The following is a 9,897-nucleotide window of genomic DNA, read 5'->3' as shown; positions in this document are numbered from 1 at the left end:
ACCTGCACCAGAGGCACTTCTTTGTTCCTCAGAACCTTGATCTTTCGACCCCGAATAGCCACCGGTCTCTCAACATAGTTCAGGCCCACATCCACCTGAATATCCTCTAATGGCACTACTGCGGACTCATCGGCTATACACTTTCGCAACTACGACACATGGAAAGTGTCATGAATCTGAGCTAGCTCTGCAAGTAGCTCCAACCGGTAGGCTACCCTGCCCACCCTCACGATCACCCGAAAAGGACCGATATATCGGGGCCCCAACTTGCCCCTCTTCCTGAATCGGATCACTCCTTTCCAAGGAGAGACTTTCAGTAGTACAAAGTCGCCAACCTAGAACTCGAGCTTGGACCGGCGCCTATCCGCATAACTCTTCTGATGACTCTGAGCGGTCAATAACCTCTGCCTGACCTGCTGTATCTGCTCAGTCGTCTGAAGCACGATCTCGGTACTACCCATCACACGTTGCCCGACCTCTCCCCAGTAAATGGGCGTCCGACACCTTCTCCCATACAAGCTCAAAGGGTGGCATACCAATGCTCGAATGATGGCCGTTGTTGTAGGAAAACTCTGCCAAGGGCAAATACATGTCCCAACTCCCTCCGAAGTCCAACACACATGCCCGAAGCATGTCCTCGAGCGTCTGAATCGTCCGCTCGCTCTGTCCGTCAGTCTGGGGGTGGTATGCGGTACTAAAATGCAACTTAGTACCCAATTCCTCATGAAATTTCTTCCAGAATTTGGAAGTGAAACGCACATCTCGGTCTGAGACAATCGAGATCGGCACTCCATGCCGAGATACCACCTCCCGTACGTATATCTCTGCCAACTTCTCTGCGGAAGAGCCCTCACTGATAGCAAGGAAGTGGGGGCTCTTTGTCAACCTGTCCACAATCACCCAAATTGCATCGACTCCCCTAGCAGTCCTTGGCAATTTGGTGATAAAATCCATGGTAATCTGTTCCTACTTCCACTAAGGAACCTCCAACAGCTGCAACTTACCATGCGGTCTCTGGTGCTCGGCCTTAACCCTACGATAGGTTAAGCACCTCTCAACAAACCACGCGGCATCCCTCTTCATACAAGGCCACCAATACTCCCTCTTCAGGTCTAAATACATCTTAGTGGCCCCAGGATGGATCGAGAACTTCGACCGATGAGCCTCTTCCATCAAAATGGTATGCGTCCCGCCCACAAACGGTACCCAGATACGACCCTGAAATGTCATAAGCCCCCAACTATCGGTAACGAACTCCGATACCAACCCGACAACTCGCTCTCTCTTCTAGTTTTCTGATCTCACGGCCTTAGCCTGGGCTCCACGAATGGTGTCCAACACCGGAGTCACCACTGTCAATATCAAACAAACATCTCGCATCAGGGCGCTCTCCACCCTTCTGCTCAGTGCATCGGCTACAACATTAGCCTTACCCGGGTGGTATAGGATCTCGCAGTCGTAATCTTTTACCACATCCAACCATCTCCTGTGGCGCATATTCAGGTTGGGCTGATCCATCAAGTACTTCAAGCTCTTGTGGTCCGTGTATATGGTACACCGGACCCCATACAAATAGTGACGCCAGATCTTTAGGGCGAACACCACTGCCCCCAACTCTAGATCGTGGGTGGGATACCTCGTCTCATGAGGCTTCAACTGCCTCGATGCGTATGCTATCACATGCCCTCTCTGCATCAGCACCGCTCCCAACCCCAAGACCGACGCATCACAATACACCACAAAGTCCTCCATTACCTCTGGAAGGGCTAACATCGGGGCTTCGCATAGTCTCTGGCGAAGTGTCTCGAAGGAGGCCTGCTGCTCTAGGCCCCATGAAAAAGCGACACCCTTCCGGGTCAAGCTGGTGAGTGGCACGACGATCTTGGAGAAATCCCTGATAAATCTCCGGTAATAGCCTGCCAGCCCTAAGAAACTCCTGATATCGGTGGGTGACCTTGGCACCTCCCAACTCATCACTGCCTCAACTTTTTCCGGGTCGACCAATATCCCTTTCTGGTTAACGAGGTGCCCTAGGAACTAGACCTCTCGCAACCAGAAATCACACTTGGAGAATTTGGCATAAAGCCTCTCCGATCTTAGAACTCCGAGGATCTCCCTCAAATGCTCCTCATGCTGCTCTCTAGATCTCGAATACACCAAAATGTCGTCGATGAATACGATCACCGAGCAATCCAACATCGGCCTGCACACTCTGTTCATGAGATCCATAAACACTGTCGGGGCATTGGTGAGTCCGAAAGGCATCACCACAAACTCGTAATGCTCATAACGAGTCCTGAACGCGGTCTTCCGGATGTCCTCATCTCGCACCCTTACCTGATGATACCCAGACCTCAAATCGATCTTGGAGAACCAAGATGCTCCCTCCAACAGATCGAACAAATCGTCGATCCTCGGCAACGGGTAATGGTTCTTGACCGTCAGCTTGTTCAACTCCCGGTAATCAATGCACATCCGGTGCGAACCATCATTTTTCTTGACAAAAAGGATAGGCGCTCCCCACGGCGAGCTGCTCGGCCGAATAAACCCCTTCCCCAACAACTCCTGAAGCAGCAAGGATAACTCCTGAATCTCTGGAGGTGCAAGGCGATAGGGCACCTTGGCAATAGGCGCGGCCCCCAGAACCAAATCGATACTGAACTCCACTTGCCTCACGGGAGGCACGCCCGACAACTCCTCTGGAAATACGTCCGGGAACTCACGCACTATTGGAACCTCATCAACTGACCTCGGTCTCTCTGAATCAACCCATGTATCCATCACATACGCTACAAAGCCCTTACAGCCCAGCTGTGGACACTATCTCGCTCTAGCGGCTGAACAAAATGCTGACCCAGAACATGTACCCTAGCCGTACACCGTAAGAACTCCCCCACTAGGGTCTTGTACGGTCACCAACTGTTGCTCGCAGTCGATAACCGCTCCGAATCTGCTCAACCAGTCCATGCCCACGATGACACAGACATCTCCCATCGCAATAGGAACTAAATCAATCGGGAATTCAACTCCGAAAATCTCGAGTAGACACCCTCGGATCACCTCTGTGGCATACACCGCCTTCTCATCAGCTATGGAAACTCTCAAAGGTCAACTCAACGCCTCGCGAATAACACCGATGTGCTGACTAAAGGCCAAAGATACAAAAGACCGACTCGCACCCGAGTCAAATAACACCAAGGCAGGTACAGAACTCACAGGAAAAGTACCTACGCATAACATAATATAAGCACAATATCTCAACATCAATATAAATACACGAAAGAATACATACCAGCCACGACATCGGGCGCTGCGCGGACCTCCTCCGCGGTCAACTGAAAGTCTCTCCCTCGTGCCTTCAGTGCCTCGGCCTTCACTGGCCGGCTCTCAGTAGCTCTGATAGCAGCAGGGGTAGATCCATGAGAGGCTCCCTGTGCTGATCCCCGCAGCTGTGGACACTCTGCCTTCCGGTGTCCGGTCTGGTTGCAGTGAAAACATACTGCAAACCCCTTGGGGCAATCCTTGGCCATATGCCCCTCCTTGCCACATTTGTAGCAAGACCCTGCTCTGCACACCCCATCGTGGCTCTTGCCGCACTTGCCACAAAGTGCGGCCCCTCTGGTTCCTTGATCTCGAATCAGTGGGCTTGGCCCGCTTGGCTACTGGCTGAGACTGCACAGGTCGCCGATCCCTCCCCTGAGACTCAGCCTCCTCCCTAGCCTGGATCTCCAACTCTATCTCCTTCTTCCGGGCATTTGCCTGAAGCTCGGCAAATGTCCAGTATGTCGAGTTCGCCACGAACTCTCATATATCCCTCCTCAAAATGCTCAAATATCGGCTCATACGTGCCTGCTCGGAGGACACGTGCTCTGGGCAGAACATCGCCCGCTCATGAAACATCCTCGTAATCACTGTAACAGACTCAGTGCCCTGCTTGAGGGTCAGAAACTCCTGGGCCAAACGCTCCCTCTCCACCTGGGGAACGTACTCATCTCGGAACATAGTAGTGAACCTCTCCCAGGTCACTACAGCAAGCTCAGCAGGTGTATAGTGTGCCGTCACAAACTTCCACCAATCCTTCGCTCCTAAGCGAAGCTGGTTCAGCGCGAACCGAACTCTCAAATGCTCTGGAGATGAGAAAGTAAAGAAACACCCCTCTATGTCTGAAATCCACCTCATTGCTGCAATCGGATCCTGGGTCCCATCAAACTCCGGTGGTTTTGTGTTGCTGAACTCTCGGAACAGCAACGCATCACCACCCTACGGCTTAGTCGTAGCTATAGCTGCAGTGGCCCCAGCAACAACAGCCTCAGAAAGAGTAGCATACTTCTCATCAAATGTCTCTATCAACGTGGTCTTGATAGACCCGAACATCTCTGGTATCTCTGTCCTGATGGCCGCAGCCACCTCCTCCTGGATGATCCTACGGATCTCCTCATCACTCGTACCGCTGCTCCCTGGTGTGTGGCGTGTCCCAACCATGATCTCCCTCTCTCTAAAATACAACACAAGAATAAATATCAGGGACTCGCTCGAGTATGCTCACACACGAATACTCCACCCTACTTGTCCCTTGGAACTCTAAGGATACTTACTTGGACTGTGCACTGACCAGGTGTCTTCAGTAGTACGGGCCCAATACTACCGTCCATACCACATCAGCATTCATCCCAAGTCCTCCTCCCAGAGTCCCAAGTCCCAAGTACTCTATTCTTTCTAATCATGTGCTACTCACTAGCAGATCTCTCATAAGCTCCTTGCTGCTAACTAAACACTCTCAAGCATCTCTAGCAGCAAAATCCCTAGACTAAGGCATCACATATCAGGCCACTCTAGTCCTAATAAGAATACCTAGTTTACTCTAGCATGTATAACATAATTCATCGCATAGCATAACATAACATATCTTATAACACTTATTGCAAGGGTATTTTGGGAAATCACCGTTCGGGCGCTGGCTGATCGTACACACGGCTCTGCTCTGTTTGTCTCAAAACTCTTTTTACTCTTTAAAAATTTTACTTTATTATCAAAAACTTTTCCTCAAATCCTCAGTTTGAGTTCAGATACGCCCGAAGATGCATCCGAATCCCTCAAACCAAGGCTCTGATACCAACTTGTAACACCGTAAAAATTAAAACATTTTTTTTAACATTTTCAAACACATTTTTACAAACTCATTCATTCATAAAATGTCATAGTATCATGTCTTTGTTTCACAAAACATCTCCCAAGATCAATATACATAAAATCCCATGTGTGTGTACGAATCAAGCCGGCGCCTTCCCGCGGTCATCACTGGTACCTGAAACACATAACACGTAACACTGTAAGCATAAGCTTAGTGAGTTCCCCAAAATACCACTCTAACACATAATAGCCACTCGAGGCTGTAACTCTGTCGACCTTCTGGTCAATGTGTCTCAGTGGGGCCCTCCAACCCCAACTCTCTGTGGGCCCTCTGGCCCAAACTCTATGGACCCGAAAGTCCCAACTCTGTAACTCTGAATCATGCATATCACATATCACAATAAATCACAACACATAAATAACATGCAAATACACTAGCATATAACTCTATAGTACTCTGTCACATAACTCTGTTACCACACTAGGTAAAGTATAGTGAGAAGACTCACCTCAGGCGTCTCGGTAAATCTCTGACTCGGTGGAAATATTGCCTAGCCTCCGCCTATTCACATAAGTAAGCACTCTTATAAATATAACTCTCGAGACTAGACTCAACCTACCATTGGCACCCTCAGAAGGGTAAAAGACTATTTTACCCCCCTCTTGACACAAGTACTCCATTGTTGACCAAACCCTAAAAGTCAACAAAAGTCAACGGTCACACTTTGACCCTACTCGCCGAGTGCACCCTGGTGACTCGGCGAGTTCACACATGTCCTCTAACTCTTTGTCCCACTTGGCACGCCGAGTCCCTCCATGTGCTCGACGAGTCATACCAGGCATGAATCGCGGGGCCACCCCGACTCAACTCGCCGAGTCTCAAGAAGAACTCGGCGAGTACCGCCTTGAACTCCAGTCCTCTAACCCCCTTCTGACTCACTGAGTCATCCCCCATAGAGATGGCAAAAAAACCCATACCCAACGGGTACCCGAAACCCTAACCCGAGTTGACCGGGTAAATCCCCGAGTTGACCGGGGATGGGGACGGGGATGGGTATTACCCGAATATAAAAAGCAGGGATAGGGATAGGGATGGTTCTACATGTCTGGTACCCATACCCGTACCCGAAACCGGCCCCGATGGGTACCCAATATATATATATATATATATATATATATATATATATATATATATATATATATATATATATATATATATATATAAATTATGTTTTTATTTTTAATAATGCATAAGCAAATGTTCAATAGACAAAATAAGGTTTTCTAACAATCAAACCTATAGTTTTGGGAAGAATTTTAATGTCTTTTTTTTTGCAAAGAATGATTTAATTTGTAACCTTGAATGTTATTGTTCGTGTTTGAAGACATTCAGTGATTATATTGTTTTGTATTAGTTCTGTTAGTTTTTGTTTTGTTGGTTAATATATAATTATGAGTTATTTTTTATAAAAGTTCAAAACTTTGTAACTGGGAAAAATCCCCGATTACCCATTGGGGATCACCGATACCTATTGGGGATGGGGATGGGGATAAATTTCTAATCCCCGATGGGGATGGGGTCAGGTATGGGGATGGGTATGGGGATGGGGAACACGAAACCCGGTATACCCGTACCCATTGCCATCCCTAAATTCCCCCAACTTGGCAAGTCTACTCACCAAGCAATTTACGTGAAACCCTAACCTTACTCGCCGAGTCTTAAGAACAACTCGGCGAGTTCATGCCATGCACAAACTCAACTAACCTCCTGAGGTCAGATCTGTTTCCCGCAACCATAGATCTGGCCTCCCCAAGCATGAATGTCACATAAGGTCCGAAACTTGATTCTTGTATAACAACAACAAGGCATCAAAAGGAGATTTAGTCCCAAAAATGGCAACCTAAGTCCAATAACCCCAAACTGGTCCATAAAGCTCTAAGGGTTAAGGTCTCTGGACCTCTTTGAGTCCAGATCCAAGGCACAAACTCGAAGAGGGACTATTTGCTCCACATAATCACTCTCCAAAGGGGGTTAGAAAACCCTAACTCTAAAGATCAACACCAAAACTGAAGGAGGTTAGAACTATTACCTCAAAATGAAGTCTCTGAACTCTGGAACTGCTAGAATCACACCCCCTCTTTGCTCTTGGTCACCTCCTTCTTGCTAAACCAAAGGTACAAGGATCAAAAGTGACTTCTTCTTCCTCACAACGATTTGGCTCACTTAGGGTTCTCTCAAGGGACTGGTAGCCGCAATGGGAGGCTATAAGTGCCCTTAAATAGGCTCCAAAACCGGCGGATTAGGGTTTCATTAAACAGCGTGGACTCGCTGATTTCACTAATGGACTTGCCGAGTCCGGACGTGAACCCGGATGAACATTCGCGACCCTACTCGGCGAGTCTTGGCTCCAACTCGCCGAGTTCCTCCACAAACTCCAGAATAATTAAATAAAATAATATACCTGGGAATCAGGATGTTACACTTACATTTACGGTAAGGATTTGGAATTGTGAAATGAGTTTCATTGAAGATGTATTCAATTGATGTATTTCACAATGAAAGGACCATAGGCAATAAGGCAAACATAGTGTGCATGCTTGGAGCATGTGATAACTATTGTTTTAATTCAAGTATTAAGTTGATTAATCAAAACATTATACAATGAATAATATGTAATCAATATGGTGATTAAATAAAAGGTGTTTTATTTATATTCATAAGTTCTGAGACCATATTGGATTCGATTATTCTTGTGTTTCTCTTTGCATGTTTTGACTTCCAGAATAACTAGGTTATTCAAACTATCCACATTCGATCATACTTTCAAAGTAGGTATTGAAGCTATACTGTCATGAATGGTTCTGTAGATTGACTAAAGGCGTTTAGACATAGCACAAGTTTGATGCAGTGTTCATGAGTACTTCTAGAATAAGATTCGAGTATTGGATTAAACCTAAGCTCATATGAACCAATTCATTGATTTTATCACGAGTGATTGTGAGATGATAATATCTTATATTCTTGAAACCAATACATGTGAGTTGTAGTTTGCAAGTCGATTGCACATTGACATATGTAAACGCACCAGTAACTTGGTGTTATAAAACATATTGTTGTTTGTGATTTGATGAGTAAGTACAAGCAAACATTTGAGTCAAAGTTTAACCATTCCTTTTACCCTTAGAGGGATAAAAGCGATATATGTGGGCCCATCGATGATTTACTCATGACAACCCTAAGTGCTTGGCCAAGCCTTGACTGATTTGGTTTGTTCAATTAGTCGGTCGTCATAAACCGGAAATCGGGAAACAACACATGAATAGCGAGAATGATTATAATCCATGTCTTAGTTCATACGATATCTAGAATGGAGGAATATATGATCCCTTATCTTATGGACGCGTCATTTGATGGTTCGACTACGGCTTTTAAGAGCTACAATTGCTAGTCGGGATTTTGGAGTCGTACTTACAATAATAATTATTAGACTTATCCAAGTGGGACACTTTTGGATTAGGTGTCTAAGCCCATAACTATAATTGGTATGTACTTACAATAATAATTATTAGACTTCTCAAAAGTCCATCCACTAATTGTCCTGGTGATACTCTCGGGTCAAGTACGTACCAATGATAGTTATGGACTTAGACACTAATCCAACAATCTCCCACTTAGATATGTCTAATAACTTTTTATTGCAAGTACGACTCCACAACCCGACTAGCAATCGTAGCTCATAAAAGCCGCTGTCGAACCCTAACCTAGTCAATGACGCGTCCATTAGATAAGGGATCATATATTCCTCCATTCTAGATATCATATGGACATGAGACATGGATTATAATCATTCTCTCTGTCAATCTGTTATTTCCCGATTTCTAATTTATGACGACCGACTAATTGAACAAATCACATCAGCCTAAGCTTGGCCAAGCACTTAGAGGTGTCATCACTAAATCATCGAGGGCCCACAGATATCGCTTTTATCCGCACGGGGTAAAAGGAACGGATAAACTTTGACCCAAATGCTTGCTTGCACTTACTCATCAAATTACACACAACGATACATTTTATAACACCAAGTTACTGGTGCGTTTACGTATGTCAATGTGAAACCGACTTGTAACTACAACTCACATGTCTCCGTTTCAAGAATATATGATATTATCGACTCACAATCACTCGTGATAAAATCCATGAAGTGATTCAGATGAGCGTGGGTTGAATCCAGTACTCGAATCTTATTCCAGGAGTACTCATGAACACTGTAGCTTTGTCTAAGACACCTGCATAAACTACAGACCCATTAATGACAGTCTTGCCACAATACCTACTTCCAAAGTATGATTGACTGTGGATGGTTTGAATAACCTAGTTATTAGGGAAGTCAAAACATGCAAAGTGAAACACATGAATAATACCAATTTTATATGGCCCCAAAACTTTTGAGCCATATTGATTACTCATTATTCATTGAATAATGTTTTGAATAATCAACTTAATACTTGAATTAAAACAATAGCTATGTCATGCTCCAAGCATGCACACTATGTTTTCTATGGTCATGACTTTGTGAAATAGATCAATTAAAAACATTTCAATGATGCTCATTTCACAATTCCAAATCTTTATTGCGAGTGTAAGAATTCCAAATTCTTTTCACTGCTAAACTATCATGCAATGCAGCCTTTGTAATGTCATGGTACCAAAAGTCACAGAGACTTGACCAACGATATTACAAAACTTTCCATTGGATATTGATAACA

The sequence above is a fragment of the Lactuca sativa genome, chromosome 5 (genome assembly GCF_002870075.4).
Source record: "Lactuca sativa cultivar Salinas chromosome 5, Lsat_Salinas_v11, whole genome shotgun sequence".
NCBI classification, from domain to species: Eukaryota; Viridiplantae; Streptophyta; class Magnoliopsida; order Asterales; family Asteraceae; genus Lactuca; species Lactuca sativa.
The sequence above is the reverse complement of the archived record's forward strand: the minus strand, read 5'-3'. Positions refer to the sequence as shown.